The sequence below is a fragment of the Juglans microcarpa x Juglans regia genome, chromosome 5S (genome assembly GCF_004785595.1).
Source record: "Juglans microcarpa x Juglans regia isolate MS1-56 chromosome 5S, Jm3101_v1.0, whole genome shotgun sequence".
Lineage (NCBI taxonomy): Eukaryota > Viridiplantae > Streptophyta > Magnoliopsida > Fagales > Juglandaceae > Juglans > Juglans microcarpa x Juglans regia.
The window spans coordinates 9,142,573-9,162,511 of record NC_054603.1 but is presented as its reverse complement, the minus strand read 5'-3'; the positions used below and the strand labels follow the sequence as shown (position 1 = coordinate 9,162,511).

Below are 19,939 nucleotides of genomic sequence, written 5' to 3'. Positions count from 1 at the left end.
TGTTTAAAATGTTGGAAGAAACTAATTAATCGTCAATCGTGGCTTTGATTTTTCGTTAAAAAGTTAAATATATATATATATATATATATATATAGTTTATATTTCGAAGAATATCATACTGCAATTGAAATGTTGTAATTTGATCTTCTTAACATGTCATGGGATAATGTTACAAAGATTTTTTAAGACTAATCAATGATATGTAAGTATTTATCTAATCTCGAATATATTAATTCAGAGGAGGAAGGAAAACTAATTTCATTTTTGATTTTGTCATTCTTAGTCGGACTATTATATATATATATCAACCACTTATTAATACATGACCCGCCATTTAAAATGTGTGACCTCAACAACAAGTGTGATTACGCATATCTATAACTGATCAGATATGAAGAAGTAAATTTTTTGTAAATTTTTTTTAAGTATATTTAACATTTTTTTAAAAAAAATTAAATATTAAAAATAGCATTGATCATGACAAAAATATAAGAAAAAGAGATTGCCATGCAGCCGTGCTTATATATAATTTTTTTTGTAAACACTAAACAGCCTCGTCATTGAATTTGATTGGCCACGAACGAGATATTGAACTTCTTCACATTCCAATACATGTCACCGCAATAAATGTAATTAATTAGAATGACAAAACAAAAAGATAAAAAAATAGTATTGATAATAAAAATATAAGAATGAGAGATCGCCATATTGCAGCAATTAATGCTTGTGATTTTTGTAAAGTACAGCACCGTTTATAAATTTCATTCGCCACGAAGTACTAGATGAACAAATTCCAATATAATCTTACCGGGTCTAGAGCTAAATAATTCGATTTAATTATTTGGGATAAAAGTATATAAATTATAAATTTATAAATTTATTCGATTTGATTGGTTGAGTCGCGAGAAACTTAATCGTCAATGGTGGTTTTGATTTTTTTTTATAAATTTGTATGGGTAAATTAATAAATCAAAACCACCACTAAATCCAATGAATTAACACATGATATTTAAAATGATGGAATTCGAAACTTAATCGACAATGCTGGTTTTTATTTTTCGTTAATTTCCATATTTCCCTCCAAGAAGGAACTTTCTTTCTATTAAGTAACATGACTCCCTCTCCTTATACATCGCTTCAGGGTAAAACCCCACCAACTTTTCCCGAAAGCAAAACCTCTCAGCAATGGACTCTCCTCCTCCTCAACCAGCTGACCGGTATAGGAATTGGCTGGATCTTCCCCTTGATGTGACTAGAGTGTAAATTTACACCTAAAAACCGGTCCGAACCGAATTAGACCGGACCATACCTGTTTTTTCGATTTTAAACTGGTCCGATTCGGGACCGGTTTATGTATTAGAAAAACCGGCCGAAACCGATCCGGTTTCGGTTTTACACTTTTCCAGACCGGACCGGACCGGTTGGAGAAATATATATAAATTAATATTTTATATATGAATTTTATTATTTTATACAAAATTAATATTATACAAAATATATAAGATAATTTGTTTGATCATATGTTATTAATATAATTATATTTAAGATAATGTTATATAATTTATAAAATAAAAGTTTAATCTTAAAGATAAAAATTTAATTGATCATATGCTTTAAACATAAAAATATATATTATATATAATCTAATATATTATATAGTTATACTAATATATAAGTTTATAACTAATACTAATATATAATATAAACTATAGTTATATTTATAGTAATATAGTTATACTAAATCACTATAAGTTTATAACTAATACTAATATATAATATAGACTATAGTTATAGTTATACTAATATAATTAAACTCACTATAATAATTAATAAATACTAATATATAGTTATTCTAATCACTATAACAAATAGTCTAATACTAATATTTATAATAATATTAGAGTCCAATACTATATTACTATTAGTAATATACTTTAAGTTTATGTATAAATTAGTATATAAATCACCATACTAAATAATAAATTACTATACTAAAACTATCACTATAATACTATCAATAATATAGTTATAATAAATTAAATTCACTATAAAAATTAACAAATACTAATATATAGTCTAAATCACTATAACTAATACCATACCAATATTTAGCTAATTAGCTATGCTAAATTGCTAATACCTAATATTAATACTATTATATAGTCTAATATATTATATAGTTATAACTAATACTAATATATATACTAAGACTAATAGTCTAATATAGCCTATAGTTATAGTTATACTAATATAATTATACTATATCACTATAACTAATACTAATATATATTTATACTAAAAGTCTAATATTAATACTATTATATAGTCTAATATATTATATAGCTATAACTAATATATAACTAATACTAATATATATACTAATACTAATAGTCTAATATTAATACTATTATATAGTCTAATATATTATATAGCTACACTAATATATAACTAATATTAATATATAGCTATACTAATAGTCTAATATAGACTATAGTTATACTTATACTAATCTATAGTTAATCACTATAACTATTAACTAATACTAAACTAATATAGTTATATTAAATCACTATAAGTTTATAACAATTTTTTTAATAGGTTAATTCACTATAACAAAATATATATAACTATATATATATATATATATATTATATGGTATTAAATTACTCTAAGAAACAGCGTCGTTCCCCCCAAACCCATCCCCCCTCCCCCTCTCCCCCGAGTTTTACTTTGTCTTTCAGTTTCCCACCCCCTTCCTTAGAAACCCTAGATCCCCCCCTCTCTAAGAACTGCGCCGCACATGACAGGCTAACAGCCTCTGTCGCATCCTTCAGTTCCTCCGACGGCGCCCCTCTCTTCCTCACTCTCCGCCTCTCTACGAGTCATGGCCTCCATCTCTACCCTCTCACGGCCTCTCTGCATCCAACTTTCCCGGCCTCACCTCTCTTCCTCACTCTCTCAGCATCTCATGCAACCCTCCCATTTCTCACGCAGTCGGCTCTCATATCTCTCTGCTTCGACTATAATTTTTCTTGTGGATCTTTATTTGTCTAACGTCAACATTCAATAGTGAAGCACTGAAGCTCTGTTTGTTTAATCTGTAATGATATGTTTGGGTTGCGGACTTCCTAATTTTTTTTTTTTTTTCTAAGGGCCACGTTAGCTGAAAGTTTTGTTTGTTTTGTTTGATTAAGCATATGAGATTCTGAGTTGATTAAAAGCTTTCAAGTGGGTTTGCTCCATTACATATCAAAGTAATAGTGCTAAATATAAATTTAAAAGTACAAATTCCTTTCTGGCAGAATGTTATGCCATGTTGCGTATGTCTCACATCCTTGAGACACAGCATTTTTCTTTACAAATAAAAGGACGTTGCTACACCCACCAAAATTATAGCACCAGAAAAGTCACCGACATGCAATATCATTTTCCTCTTTTTTTTTTCCTTTTTTTTTTTTTTTTTTTTCTGGTACGATGTTTTCGGTTTACATATTTTGTCGTGTTTCTCATTCTCTAAATGCGAACACGAAAACAGTAAAAGTAAATATCTTTTATAAAAATTTTATGTGATAAGTTAATTTATTTTATAAAAGAAGTAATTTACAATTCGATACATCAGATCAAATCATATAAATATACGATTTTTTTTTTTTTTTGTAAATTTCCTTTTAATGATTAAAGAATATTTTTGTTTTTTTTGATAAGTAATGATTAAAGAATATTTTATCAGGATGTTTGTAGTAATTCGGATGTAGCCATATAAGTCGCTTAACGCAGTCCCTCTTTAACTTTGTGAAGAAAGAAGGGCATGCAAGCACCATTGATTCGTTACTTCTTTTTTTTTTTTTTCCTTTTACTTTTTTTTTTCTTTAAACTACCGCAAGCACTTTAATGAAAGCATTTGTTAGTGCACTCCAAGGAGACTCCTTGTAAACTCCAAGCAATTTGCTCATTTAAAAGAAAAAAAAAATAAAAAAAAAATTGTTAGACGTTCATGATCAAGCAATCAATTTCATTGTATTCATATATTTTAGCTAAAAATAGTATCTTGTTTTAATAGACCATAACCTTAATTAATATTGGTATATCACGTCATCACATATAAAAAGCACAAGTGTTCTTAACAATCCAGTTTAAATTTAGATATACCGTTATTTGATTAAAGAGTGCCATACATCTACTTTTGATTGGTTGTCATGTGGCATCAATGCCAAAGTACTGTTGTCTTTACCGTAAAAGATTCAACGGCATTGATAAATGAAATGAAATAATTAAAAAAATAAGCAAACTCAATGAGTAAATAGCGAAAAATAGAAACTTAATTTGGGGTCCTTTTACAAATAGATAATAAAAAAATAAAAAAATAAAAAAATAAAACTCAACTCCCACCTATAATCTCCATTGATTTTTTTTTACCGATTTACTTTTTTTTTTTTATTTATTTTTTACTTAATGGTTATGGAAGTATTTTTTAATGATTTTGTAATCACTGAGTACTTGTTCACCTTTTACATGTGCAGTTTTTCAATCATAGGTTCCAATACTTGACTAGGTATTGACTAGAATTTGGACCACTAAAGTTACGAATGACAATGCGACTTGGTAGACTGATTCATGGTCAGAACTTCAATGTTCGCTACAATGGTATTATGCTATCTATAAAATGACTGCTTTTCTCCCACTAATTGCTTGGGTTGTTCATTTGGTTAACCTTCTGAAATCTACGGCATGTGCTTCTATTGCGGGAAAGAGTAATGTCTTGAAAGCAGAGAGGAAAGTGGGGCTTGGTGGAAAGAAGCCGCTTGGTTCTTTACATATACCTACGACCTCGAGGATATGTGTCGCCAAGCCGTCGATCTCAGTTGTGGCCAGCTGGTGGGGATCAAAGTCGGCTGCTTTTGTACCGACAAGCTCCTTAAGTACATCACTAACAGGTAGTAGAATCATAAAACGATGGCGTATAATTGGAAGGCGTAAAAGCAATCATCACACCTGCATCCTGCCAAAACTACTCTAAATACATATTTTTCATTTTCTGGTTTAATTTTGCATGGTGTGCTCTGATGTTATGGCGTTTTTAATTATATAATGTAATCGGAAAGAGTCTTGAGGCTGTTTAGAGTTTTCCACATCATGTTCAAATTAATCATGGAATTTTAAACCTTCAAGAGGCTTATGTGATTGTTTGCGTTTGGTTAATGGGGAAGTTAGCTGCTTGTTCTTCCCTCCGGTCTGATCCCGCTCGGCCTACTTGTCATAGCCTCATAGTTCTCTGTAATCCGTAAGTGACAACTGCTTGGGTTGATGCATGGCTTCAAATGCATGCATGGAGGAAGCTACTTTGTGCGGCGTGCAGGATGAATAAAATTGGCGAATGATTTGGCTTGCAACGCAACCCTCGTAGAAATATAGACGCCAATGACATGCATATGCATGCATGGAGGAAGCTGCTTTGATCAGACTTTGTTCTCAGATTCAGTTCACATTCCATGTGGTGGGGCTCATTTGTTTTAACCTAATTTCATGGCATTTTTCACAGTTCAAGCTAGCTCAGATACCTTGGACTTTCATGGTGTGAAATTTCGTATAAGGGGTTCAGTGAGGCAGCTGCAAATATTCCATTATTGGAAGAGCTTGAACTTTCATACTGCTCATGGACAGAAAACTTTCTGGAAGTTGTTGGCCGCAGTTGTCCCCATTTGAAGTCACTCAAATTGAGAAGGGAGGTTGATTTGGGAGATCAGGAGTGTGATCTTTCAGCAGTTGCTATTGTAGAGAACATGCCTAGACTAGTCAGCCTCCTCCTTGTTGGGAATAAGCTGACTAATAATGGTTTTCAGGCCATACTTGATGGTTGTCCTCACCTTCAAACACTGAAACTTCGGCATTGTCGTCGTGTCTCTCCGGAAAGGGATGTTGGAAGAAAATATTCTGAACGGATTAAAAACTTGCAGCTTGATTATTCCAATGATCACCAAGAATTTGAGGAAATACCGGAAGCTGATGATGGACATCATGATTACTATCATGACAACCACCATGAAAATTTAGGGCTTGAAGATATAGATCACTTTATGTAACATTACTCTTATTTGATGTAAAGACTCTTATTTGATATACTCTACTTGTAGACCAATCATTAAATGTTACAATTCAAATGTAGTACTGGGATAATGTTACAAAGATATTTTAGGACAAATCCTCCGACCAGTACTACAGGAATTGGTTGGATCTTCCCCTTGATGTGATGTCGTCGATACTCCGAAGACTCAACGCCGTCAAGATCTTGACAAGCTCACAAATGGTGTGCTTGTACTGGGCGTAACGTCTGCAAGGACCCATCCATGTGGCACACCCTCAACATGGACCACGTTAGGGAATTATGGCCGAGGTACGTGTGCTACGACCTCAGGAAGATCTACCGCTGCGTAATCGATCTCAGTTGCGGCCAGTTGGGGGGATCGAAGTCGGCAACTTTTGTGACGACAATCTCCTCAAGGACATTACTCAACGGTACTATTATTATTATTATTATTAATATTTAGAGTAACATTACATGAATGTCTCTCGTAAAACACATTTCATTTTTTATTTTTTTTATTATTTTTTTCATTTAATTTTTTAATTATCATAAATATTTTTAAAAAATAAAAAAAATTCACAATATTATTAAAAAATATTTTCTTAATTATTAAGTGAAAAAAATAAAATTCGAGACATACTTTGAGACACAGTTTGGGTGAGTTTAGCATTTCTATATTTTTTATTAGTTTTATCAATTTCATTATGTATGTTTTATTTCGATTGTTATTTTTGGGATTGATTTGAAAATTCTAGATTTGAATTTTATTTGTACTATATATATATAAAATAGACCGCATTGACACCTAATCGAACCTAATATATAGTAATATAGGCCCAATGACATGCATATCCAGTAAAAGTTGACACTTTATTCTCTTATATAAATTATAATATTCTATGTGGTGGCGGCTCATTTATTATGCATTTTTATTACATTTTTAACAGTTCAGGAGATCTTAGCTATAAACTACTGGTGCTTCAGTATTTCAGATAAGGGATGGAGTGAGGTTGCTGCAAATATTCCATTATTGGTGGAGCATGAACTTTCATACCGTTCTTGAAGCACTGAAAAATTTCTGGAAGATTGTGGATATTATGATGACTACTACTACTATATTGACGATGACGACTTTGAAGACTTTTGTCTTGGATCTGAATCATCTGATTGAGTTGGAGCTTTAATTGAGCGATTTTTGTGCTGTTATTATCTATTGGATGGCTTAGAACATTTCTATCCACGTTCCTAAATTCCCGTTATTTCTATATTTTGGAAAAAATTAAAAAGGTCCTTCCCATCCAGATCTCTAAATTAGGGATTTGATTTAGGGTTGCTACAATGGATCCCTGGACATCCCTAATCGACCTAGTCGTTCCTTTCCTGCTGTTGGTCCTGCATGAAGATCTCTCTCAAGTCTCGAGTGCCCTCGTTCGATCGGCCCTCTCTCACACCGTTTGCCAGCATCTTCAGAGGCCCCTTCATCGGCTAGATTTCATGTAAGTCTCTGTCATTCTCTCTTGCACAAATGCACTTCTTGTTTCGGTTTCCTCCATGTCAAAACTCTATTATTCTCTCTCGCACAAATCGAACACACCCAAATCCTGAATTGCCATGGCTTTCATCTGTGACATTGCACAGTTTCAGCTTGTTGAATGTATGTATTTAGATCTTTAGACACTCAAAATCGAAAATCTTTGGGCACTCAGGATTGAGTATGGTGATTTGAGTTTTTGCTTATTTGAGTTTTTGTTCTCATAGTTTTTCTTTCTAATTTTTAATGGTTTTTGTAAGCAGATCAGATGCTCAGAGACTAGCACAAGCAAGCGAAAGATGTTTTGATCTCTCTTGGGGGAAGTTTTTTTGCTTTAAACCCTTTCGAGAACGTTATAGGGAAGTCATTTGTAGTTGTAGAGGGGTTTGGATGCTGTTTGGCCTTTTCATTTCATAGGCTTATACTCCTTTTACATGAGAAAGAAAAATCAGTTAGACTGAGTACTTGTTCACCTTTTACATGTGCAGTTTTTCAATCATAGGTTCCAATACTTGACTAGGTATTGACTAGAATTTGGACCACCAAAGTTACGAATGACAATGCGACTTGGTAGACTGATTCATGGTCAAAACTTCAATGTTCGCTACAATGGTATTATACTATCTATAAAATGACTGCTTTTCCCCCACTAATTGCTTGGGTTGTTCATTTGGTTAACCTTCTGAAATCTACAGCAGGTGCTTCTTTTGGGGGAAAGAGTAATGTCTTGAAAGCAGAGAGGAAAGTGGGGCTTGGTGGAAAGAAGCCGCTTGGTTATTTATCGGTTTGAATTATACACTATTTCAGCATTATTCTTTATGGATTCGAGGATACACTGCTTTTTATAATTGATTTCTTTTTTTTTTTTTTATAGAAAATAGACATCACTTCATTCCATGAAGGAAGTAAGTTACATCTGTGATTACATTATCTTTGTTTTCATTATCTTTCTTTATGGACTCTCTCTATTGCTTTAATTGATTTCACTATCTTTGTTTTCATTGTTATCATTTTCATTGTTTTCATTATATTAGTTTCCCTAAGCCACCATGATCGATCTGGACTAATTTATGCTAATGTTTCATGTGATGTTTATAGCCATGATTATCCACCATCTATTGCCTATTTTTTTTTCTTAATATGTGAATGATGCTGCATAATAATTGATGCATTCATCATCACCTTTCAGCTATATAAATTTCTTCCAAGACTCTTTTTCTTTGTTGTTTTGTTTCTCAATAATTATGCATGCACCTTCAACCAAGTTGCCTCATTATATTTGAGACATATTGCTTCTCTCCTTTGTGTTTAGTTCTAATTTTGTCCTTTGCAACTTTTGGTGTTGATTTAGGCCTATTCTTTGGGATTGTATGTCTAATGCAAGGCTGTGATGATGGTTTTAATTACTCCATGGGAGGGGTGTTAATTCACAAGTATTCTTAATGGGGCTCTATTGATATGGCAGGGTAATCCGAACCCGGATGGCCACCAAGTATTTTGTGTTAGTTTTCACAAAAGGCAACCGGGATTTAAGGTTTTGCAGCCATTCGAGATTGAGCTTCTGTCTTACGCATGCTGTGAATAAAAAAACCATTATGAGCCACATGGATCATGCATTCTTTATGGAAGCGGATGTGAATGCTCTTATTCATTTAGCATCGAAATAGTTTCTTTACTATCACTATCTGATTCTTAAGTGACATGGATTTATTCATAGCATGTTCATTTATTCGACACACATCCATTTAGCATTACTTTCTATTATGATCATTACTTTCTCACTTTCTCATTTACGTTTTTATGCTCTTATTCATTTTGCATGTTGCTCAGTATTGGATTAGAACTTTATATTTTAATCCATATATTGCTTCTCTTATTTATGTTTTGACAAATCCTTATTCATTTTGCATGCTAATTTCCTGCTGTTTGGATTTTGAAATTGAAGAAGCATGGCAGACACGTTGTGATTTAATAATGTTAAATTATTTTATATGTTCCTTTAGAACATTTTGTTTTAATCCATATATTGCTCACCCATTTCTATTTTGATGGTCTAAATCATTTGCATACTACTCAGTATTGTTTGGATTTTGTACATTATATTCCTTTAGTGTTATGGTGATATAGTAATGTTGCTCAATTTTCTTTATTATATTAGAGCATTCATGTCATTGAATTTTTTTGCTCTAACCCTCTCAGCTGTGATGATGACAAACTCTCGTGGGGACACAGAACATTTGGCACATACCTCCATGTCATAGTAACCTGAATGGCCAATAAGCAGTGGCAATTGATTGTTGTCGCCATTTGAGGGTGCCAAATTTCCTATATGTTACCATTCGGTTTCCGAGCAGGTTAGTAAAATCACATCTTTATATTTTCTTAAGTGTCTAACATTTCTACTAACTGTTGTGTGTCTATAATTCTTCGAGATGGATTCACAAGATCATGGACATGTGTATTTCACCAACCTCTTTAGCCAGGACCCTCAAATTGACCACACTTATGGTTTACTTTTGATGACTCTACACTTAGACCCCAAGTAGAGCCTCTCTTTGTAAGAAAATTAGCCAGGGGTGCAAACTTCACCCCCGAAGAAGACAAGTTACTTGTCTCGGCATGGTTGGATACCAGCGTTGATGTCATCCATGGAACAGACCAAAAACATGCTCTACTTTGGGAAAAGATGAGTCACTACTTCAATGAGTATAAACAAAGTACGACTGAACAAAGTGCTAAACTGACCCAAGTCAAAGGGTTGAATCAAAGTAGCATGACCAAGCAAGACAAGGTATATGGAATGTCAAAATAAGTGGACACATGCTTGCTGACGTGGCATGTTAAAAAAAACTGCTCTGCTAGGGTTTGAGAAAGATTCTTAATGGCAGCCTCTGAGGCTCATCTGGGTGTCTCGGTGACTGGCTCACGGCAACGTTCGTTTGCTGACATGGTTTCCAAAACCCCACAGCTGATCCCGGAAGTGGTAGTCCTGTATCGTGCGCCATCGTCTGTAAATGGGGTGGTGTGTGTGTGCTTTTTTCTTAGGATAAGATAGAACAGTCTGCTTGCCGTTCAAATTTTCATTAATCCTAAAGTTCATTTGACAAAGGCCCTCGTTAGACATCATATGTTCGTTCATTTGATCTCGGTGGGTTCTGAAGGTTTAGCTAATTGTTTTTGCCATGAGTAAACCGAGACATGTATTCATTCGATTGACTACGAAAGATGATTTTCTTAAAGCCTTTGCTAGGGATGCATGTGATATAAATGGTTCTTTCTACCGTGTCTTTCACTGGACAACAAACTTTCATGAAGATATAGAACTTGCTAGGGTTCTGGTTTGGATCAATATGTCGGGTCTTCCACCAAACTTCTACCATGAATCCTTTCTTCACAACATCACGGCACCAGTGGGTAGGTTTCTTAAACGTGATAACCCTACATGGTGTGCTTCTCGTACAGATGGGGCTAGGGTTTGTATTGAGATGGATATTTCTAAAGAACCTCTGATGGGCGTGTGGATTAGTACACTGAGGCATATCGTCTATGAAACACTCCCAGCATATTGTATGAAGTACAAGATTCAAGGCCATACTTTGAAGACATGCAAGAAGGAGAGCCAACGACATGATTCGGATGCTAAAACCTTGAAGGATGGAGGGAAGACTGAAAAGATTTGGGTTCGAAAATCTTGTGACTTGGTGGTTGAAGAAAATTTTGAGGAAGCCAAAACTAGTACTGAAGTTTGGAATGGTGGAGTTAAGATGGTTTCAGAAACTTTAATGGAAGAGGATACTGTACCTGTTACATTGCATGTGGAATCACACATGCATATAGATACTCTAGCTGCTCCATTAAATGAAGTTGATGTCACCATGCCGGTTGTGCTTCTGGGTCATGTGGCTAACGAAAACATAGTGCAGAATGATGCCGTGGTGAATAATAGTGAATGCAGGTGTCGCATGCATTGATGATGCCAATCCCAGCTTCGCAGTTGAATTGAGTGGGAATAAAGGAATGATGGGCTATGATGTTTGTAGTGCCCCAAGCAATGTTTTGCAAGCGTGTGATGATCTGCCTACGGAAGATAATTTAAGGCTTGTGCATGAGGAAGTCGGCCCAGCTGATGTCTTGTTGAGGAACGAGCCTTTGAAATCACCTATCCATGATCATATTATGCCAATAGAAAAGGTGCAGGTATGCTCAGATAATGATTCCAAAGATGAGTTATAGTCTTTGTCTAGTGTAAGGATAATTTTTCTGACTCTTGTTTGATAACTGGTGATGTTAAGAAGAAAAAAGAAAAAAAGGTATGGGGTTCTACAAGGGTTATGAGCAAACCCTCTCGTCTTAATTTATGATGTGCTCTTATTTGTATTGGAATGTTCGTGGATTGGGTTCGTCGAGTAAACAATTACGTAAGTTGATCACAAGGTATTGCCCAAAAATTATTACTTTGGCTGAACCTATGTTAAATGTTGCTAGATTACAGTGGTGGAGACATCGGTTTCAATTTGATGATTGTAGTTTGGTGGGAAATTATGGCTTATACGGAAAAATGAAGTGAATCTGGTTGTGATAGTATGAGTGAACAACATATTATAGTGCGTATCATTGAAAATTTGCAACCTGTGTTCTTGACTTTTGTCTATGTGAAGTGCAATTACCAAAAGAGACGCCGGTTATGGAGTCACTTGGACGCTTAAAGTTGTTCTGAACCATGGATAGTTACGGGGGACTTTAATGTAATTCGGAATGATGGTGAAAGATGTGGTGGTCGCCCATGCTTGGTTGCTGCCATGGATGAGTTTAATACTTGTATTGATAACTGTGGCCTTACTGAGATGAATTATTCTTGGAACTCTCTTTCTTGGTGTAATGGGCACCATGATCTCTCTCGCAGTTGGGCTCGCCTTGATCGTATTATGCTCAATGTTATGGGCATGGACGTTTTCCAGTTTGCAAGCTTTCAATATCTTCCTCGTACTACTTAAAATCATGCCCCGATGGTCATAAATTTGGTGAGAAGTGAAGAAGCTTATGGTTATCCATCCTTTAAGTTCCAACAAATGTGGGTCTCGCAAGAAGGTCTTATGGATGTAGTGTCTCGAGTTTGGATGGAGGAGACTTTGGAGTCGGGTCTCTTTCGATTGGCTTCTAAACTTAAGAAGATGAAAACTGCTTTGAGGGGCTGGAATAAACAGGTTTTCGAGTGGATACAGGTTCATATTGCAGGTTTGGAAGCTCATATTTAGGGACTAGAAGCTAGTTTGCAAGATGGATTCTCGACTGACGTGGAATCAAATTTATTGGCCTCCCAATTGGAGCTATCAATTTGGATGGAGATGGAAGAAACCCGCTTGGCTCAACAAGCAAAACAAACTTGGTTACAAAAGGGTGAGGGGAATTCTAGCTTCTTCCGTGCTGTGAGTAAAAAGAATCGACTTCTAATCAAAACAATGACGCTTAGGGATGGGACCATGCTTACTTCTCTGGAACAAATCCATGCGGGTGCAGTTGATTATTTTTTGTAATTTCCTGGAAGCTCGTCCACATGCTATTCTTCCTGATTTAAGAGAATTGGTTGATTACATTGTCACAAAAGAGGAAAATAATGCTTTATGTAAAATCTCATCGTCTCATGAGTTTATGATGTGCATTGGTCCATTCCCGTGGACAGTTGCTCGGGGCCTAATGGCTTTAATTCGGGCTTCTTTAGGTGCTGCTGGCACATTGTCAGTAATGATGTTATTGAAGCGGTGGCGGAACTTTTTAGGGGTGGTGAGTTGCCTCGGTTTTACATTGCTTCCTACCTAGTGCTTATTCCTAAAGTTGATAATCCGAGGAGTTTTGATAAATTCCATCCTATTAGACTCTACTCAGTCATTTTATAAGGTATGCTAAAAAATCCTTGTTAATCGTTTCTCACCTTTGCTTGCTCGTATTATTTCTCTAGAACAAGGTGCTTTCATCCCAGGGCATAGTATTTATGAGAATATTAGTCTGACCCAAGAATTGATTCATGGTCTCAATAAATCAACTCGTGGGGGGAATGTAGTTCTTAAAATTGATATAGCAAAGGTGTATGATAGCATTGACTGGGGTTTCCTTCTTCATGTTCTAGACTCCATTGGTTTCTCCTTCAGTTTGTAGGCTTATTAATCAATGCATTTCCACCCCATGGTACTGTATTGTTCTGAATGACATTCCTAAAGGTTTTTTTAAGGGTGGTCGTGGCTTGCGACAGGGGGATCCTCTCTCTCCTTATTTATTTATTATTGTGGAAGAGATTATTATTGTGGAAGAGATTCTATCACGACTGATCAAGTGTCAGGTTGCAATGGGGAAACTACAGCCATTTTCTCATCCAAGAGCTTCCCCTATGATTTCTCATTTATTATATGCAGATGATATTGTTATATTCTCTAATGGGGGAAAAGCTTCTTTAAGAGCTATCATGCAGATATTGCAGGATTATGAAGCTTGGTCTAGTTAGACTATTAACAAGGATAAATCTTTGATTATCTTCTCAAATAAAATTAATTTGGCAAGGCGACGCCTGCGCCTGTGCCTAACAGGTTTTATTGAAGGTAAATTACCTTGTACATATTTGGGAGTTCCTATTATGTCAGGGTGTTTGTTGACAAGACATTTTTATGACTTAGTTAATAACATTCGTAGCAGATTAGAGGGTTGGAAAGCTAAATTGCTCTCTAATGGTGCTTGCCTTCTTTTACTAAAACATGTATTGCAAAGTATTTCGGTTCATTGCTTATCAATTTTATCCACTCCAAACACAGTGTTGGATAAGATTAAGAGGCTTATGAGTACTTTTTTCTAGGGCATTCGAGAAGGCAAGCGTGAACTGAAATGATGTTCCTGGGATGAGATGTGTAAGCCAGTTTCTGAAGGGGGTGTAGGGCTTCGAAATCTTCATGAAGTACAAAATTCTCTCCATATCAAGCTTGTTTGGAATTTGCTCCAAGGTAAAACTCTATGGTCCCAGTTCTTTTTAGCGAAATATGTGGGTTCGGAACATATTTCACTAGTGGATCCTCGTAAAGGAACTCGGTTTTGGCATATGATTTTGGAATGTTTTCTTTTTGTCCAAAAAAACTCTTTGTGGTGGGTAAAAAAATGGAAACATGTCTTTTTGGAGGGATCATTGGATGGGTGAGGCTCCGTTGTGTGATCAATAGCAAATTTCAAACCTTCCTTCTTTAACATTGGCTAAATGTAAATCTGGGGAGGGCTAGCGTGAGATCCATAAAATCTTGTGTTTATAATTTATTTTAAAAGTGTGTTATTTTTTTTATATTATTTATTTTGGTGTGTTTTATTCTAGGTTTTTATTTTGTTATTATTTTGCTGGACCGTGTGTGTGTGTGTGTGTTTTTCATTGTGGGTCGTGGGTGTGTGAGTTTGGTGAGCCGGTTCCAACCCAGCCTTGTGAGTGAAGCCCAGCCCGTGCGGCCTGTGAGAACCCAGCCCCCTCACTTATCAATACGGCGTCGTTTTGGGTCAAGGAAATTTAGGGTTTTATCATTTTCTCCTTTGGCGCCACACTACTTCATCTTCTTCCTTCTTCTATTTTCTTCTTCTTCCTCCATGCAGCAGCTGCCGACGCCATTCAGGCCTTTGTCACGCAATTCAGCCGCAAGCCACCACCTCCATCTTCCACTTTCTTCTCGGTGTCGTTCGGCTAGGGACTCCGAATGCTCGCTGTCAAGCTGTAGCTTCACACGGCCACCACCACCTTCCACCTCAAGCTTTCATGAATGTCCCGTGTCCAGCTGTTGTCCAACCTTCATCTGCTGTCAATCCACCTTTTCCCCACGCAACCCGCACTGCCACGCAATCCCTCCACAGCTTGCACTTCGGTTTTCTCTTCAGTGATGTTCCCCCCCTGTGTGCCTCAAATCTCCATACGTGGCCTATAAATAGGCCATGGCTTCTGCAAATAAAATCCCCCGAGAATCCTCATATTCCTCTTGTTTCTCTTGTGTTTATTGTTTCGTGTTGTGAATTTTGGTGGTTAGATCCGAGAGTTTGAGGAGTTGTGCTGTGCTCTGTTTGTTCTTAAAATTGTGAAAAACTCAATCGGTTTGTTTTGGTAATTGTTTGGAATTTTCGTGTGTTGAGTTTCTCAAGTTTGATTTCGTAGATCGATTTCTTTTGAGAGAAAACCCACTAGATAAGCCACTGTTTGATTCTTGAAAATTCACTGTTGCCGCCGTTGAGCCGCCACTTTGAGCAAAAGCTCTTTCGCTTGATCTTTCAGAATTTTCTAACTTCGTGTGTATGTAATTTCCCAGTTTTTATTAATAAAGTTGTTGTAATTGTATTTTGTAAACTGTCATTTCTGTTGTAACTGTTGATTGTAATGATCTGTTGGATTTGGGCCATGGGCTGTTAAAGCGTTGGGTCGTAACTGTTGTAATTATTGGAATTGGGCCTTGGGCCGGTTTGGAGGACGGGGTTTGACTTGTTTTGTGAAATGGTGAAATTATAAATAAAGGATTCATTTTATAAATGAATTGTATATTCCTATTAAATGATTGAACTGTATATTTATGGTTTTTATTAAAATGTGCTGTGATGTTACGTGGTCTGTTGCATTGGTTACTGAATATGTGAGTGCGTGTGTATCACGACCCCAAGCCGAGATGGGATATTATCTCGGTGGAGCTCTTCTGGTCACTCGGGAACGTAACTGACTAACGTGACATCCCCTGAGTTATCGCAGGGCGACGACGGGAACAGACGAGATGGTAACGCTCTCGTACCGATTCCGTGACCTTTTGGCTGGCGAGGTTAGAGGATGTTTGGCCATGTACGCGCTGGGCACGAAACTGGGCATCGCTCGTTACGAAGTCTCATGCACGAACGTTACCCGTGATGTGACGAAGAGAGCTAAGGTGTGCGGAAGGTCTATAGGGGAGACCGTAGTGCATGCGTAATTTCGTAATAAATATGATTGAGACCAAAAAATGAGATTTTTGGTGTAAGTATAAAAATGCTATTTTTTAAGAAATTGAATGTGGGTTGTTATTCTGTCCGTATGGGGACGCGTGGTTATATAAATGTGTTTCAAATCTCTTGGATGTTGTTTTGGTTAATTATTGCTGAGATGTCATAATCTCATTGTGGTGTTTTACCATACGGTTTCGTTTTATGGTGCCGTAGAGTTTGACGCAGAGCCCGAGTATGAACCTGAAGGACCGACTCCGCCAGAAGCTTAAGTTGTTGATATGTTGTTCAGCGTTTTGGGATTTGTTTCCCTTATGTTATTTGTTTTCTTTAAATTATTTGTTGGAAGACTGTAAAATTCTTGTAAAGTTATTTTACTGCTTTTTGAACAATTATGATACTTAATAAAGAAAGACCCTTTTATTTTCTCCGCTGCGAATATAATTGTGTACATTTATTGCATGTTGTACTCACTTTGAGCACTGGTCGTTGGGGTGCGTGATCCGTGTAGTCATCATCCCGATGTAACGAATTCCACAAAAATAACACGTGGGGGTCAAGGGCGCCACAGCTAGAACATTGATCTTTTTCAAAGATTAGTTGGTCTGGAAAAAACTGATATGTTAATTGAGAAATTGGGTAATTTAACAAATGGTGATGATGTTCTTATTTGGGTACCGAAGGTGGATGGTAATTTTTCAACTAAAAGTGCTTGGGAGTGCCTTCAGACTCATTCACCTAAGATTCCATGGATGGATTGGGTGTGATACCCTTTTATTCCCAAAAAAATGTCTATTTTGATGTGGAAGGCTATGCATGGCTGCCTTCCTGTTGATGATAGATTACGTAGAGTTTGTATTATTTTGGCTTCAAAGTGTGAATGTTGTGTTTTGGGGGCCTATGAGGATCAGGATCATGTGCTTGCTTTGGGCGAGTTTGCGACACAAATTTGGAAACATGCTTGTATTCATTTAGGCATGCCTAACTTGATCAGTCGTGCTTGGAAAGAGAGGGTGGAATGTTGGTTCTGCAGGGCAAAACGTTCATCTTGTAGAGGACAGGTTCTTGGTATTCTTCCTATTATTATCACATGGCGTTTATGGTGGAGGAGATGTAAGGCTTGGATAGAGGGATCCTTTGAATCTATTGACACGGTATGGATTTCTATTAAATATTGGCTGTCATGTGTGGTTTTAAAATTCAAAGATAAAAAAAAATTCAGCAAAAGGGATGAGGAGTTGCTACAATCTTTACACCTTCCTATCCTGAGGACTTGTATGAGAGGTGAAAAGGTTGTGAGGTGGGAAAACCAAAGTTTGGGTGGTACAAACTTAATGTTGATGGTTACTCTCTGGGAAACCCGGGTGCTTCAGGAGTGGGAGGAATAATTCGGGATCATAATGGGGAGTTACGTTTGGGATTTTCGGTGTCTATTGGTTGTGGTTCTAATAACCATGCTGAAGTTATGGGCTTGCTTTATGGCTTGAGGCATGCTAGGTGTATGAGTTTTGATGCTATTGAGATTGAGATTGAGATGGATTCAAATCTAATTATTGACTAGATTGGACATCGTAGATGTGGTTTGTGTAACTTGGAAGATTACTGGAAAGAAATCATGAACTCTCTTAGTCAGATTCGTTTCACTAGTAGACACATCTTTAGGGAATGCAATGCAATTGCTATTTTTTGGCTAAATCTGGTGCAAAAGGGTGTAATTTTACTTATTATTCTGCTTTGGAGCTTCCATGGATGGCTAGAGGATTCCTCAGACTTGATAAGGGCAGTTTGCCTTATTTAAGAAGGAAATGAGTCTTTTTTTTTTTTTTTTGGCCTATAGGCGGTCAATAAGGTGTGTATGGACAAAATTAGAGCATTAGTTTTGCTTTATTTTAGGCTTGTTAGAATTGGCATTTTGCTGGTTTATTATGTTTTTATTGGCTTGTTTTTGACACTTGGTTTTGGGTTAGTTTATAGAGTTATATTTTGTAAACCCCCAAGTGTAATGATGTTACCACGGTATTCCTCCGCCATAAGTGATGATTTTTTTTAATAAACATATGACAGGGCTGCTATGTGTGTGGCTATCGTGGTATAACAAGACAAGGTATAACTATCCACTTTTATATGCTTTTGGCATTTGCTTTCTTATAAGTTATGTTTTCTTTATCTACTTGGTCATTGATTTTGCCCATTTATTCTTTAATTGCAAGTTTGACAAAGCAAAGATCATGCACCAATCTTTGGAGAATACCTCATTTCAGTTCAAATATTGTTGGCACATATTGAAAGACCAACCCAAATGGATTCAACGTTGCACAAAGGATGGTCTCAATAGAAGGTCAACGATGTCCCCGACCCCAACTCGTACCTCAGCTGCTATTGTAGATTCAATTTGTGATATCGAGGCCAAGGATATTCAGAATAGAACAAAATTAGATCATAAAACATAATTTATGCACAAAATTTCATATACGCTCTCTTTTGCACAGGTTAGAAACAAAATGCCAAAAATAACTCATGTCTACACCAGTCATGCCAGAAAATATTTTATTCTTAAATAGAATCTCATGAATAATACAAAACAAATAACTGAGCTAGTTCAAATTTCTTTTCATAACCAAACATGCATATTTTTTTAAAAATCAATCTCAACCCATTTTATTTTTTATGCAAATCTAGTATAGAAATCCTGCTTACCTGAATTTCTTAGTTTATTAGAACTTCTCCATAGCAATATTGAACAAAAATCAATCGTTACTTATAAAATAATCATGTAGCTCCTGTAAATTTCAATTCAATTCTTAAACTTGAAATACTAAAATTACCTATTTTTTTTCTAAATGTCTAAAATTCTCTTAATCCTAAAAATATCATCACTTCCCAATTTTATCAAATAATCACATAATTCTCTTAACATAATAATAACAAAATATATTAATACTAAATATAATATTATTTATTTTCTATGGGAAAAATAAAATTTATATAATAAATTATAACCGAATTATGAGTTCAAAACACCTTATAATTTGACTTGAAACCTTGAGGGTAAAATAGCAATATCATAAAATAAGTCTTGTCCTACAAAAAAAAAAAAAAAAATTTTGTTTGTAAAAGATCACAAGCGAGAGGGTGACCTAGGTGCGACAGAGACTCACCGAAAGAAGTTGCGGCGGAGCTAGGCGGATGCAGAGGTTGTGTACGCAAGTTGGGTGGCTGAGCACTGATGAGAGAGAGACAGAGAGATAAGGAGATGAGAAAGAGTGAACACGGTGAGAGAAAGAGACGAAGAAGCAGTGGAACGTTCAGTGATGGCTCACCGTGATGGACAAGGCTGAACTGAGGCGGCTCGTGGC

General features: G+C 35.9%; 1 long non-coding RNA gene across 3 annotated transcripts; it reads left to right on the top strand.

Moving 5' to 3' along the window:
* The first annotated feature begins 7,386 nt into the window (after positions 1–7,386).
* LOC121268494 lies at positions 7,387–10,004 on the top strand. 3 transcript variants are annotated; one of them, XR_005941170.1, is made up of 5 exons: positions 7,387–7,578; positions 7,877–8,198; positions 8,309–8,397; positions 8,488–8,518; positions 8,965–10,004. It is a non-coding gene; the product is annotated as an uncharacterized LOC121268494 (long non-coding RNA). The 3 variants fall into 3 exon arrangements; XR_005941169.1 differs by having other exon boundaries at positions 8,309–8,518; XR_005941168.1 differs by lacking the exon at positions 8,965–10,004 and having other exon boundaries at positions 8,309–8,735.
* The last annotated feature ends 9,935 nt before the right edge of the window (positions 10,005–19,939 follow it).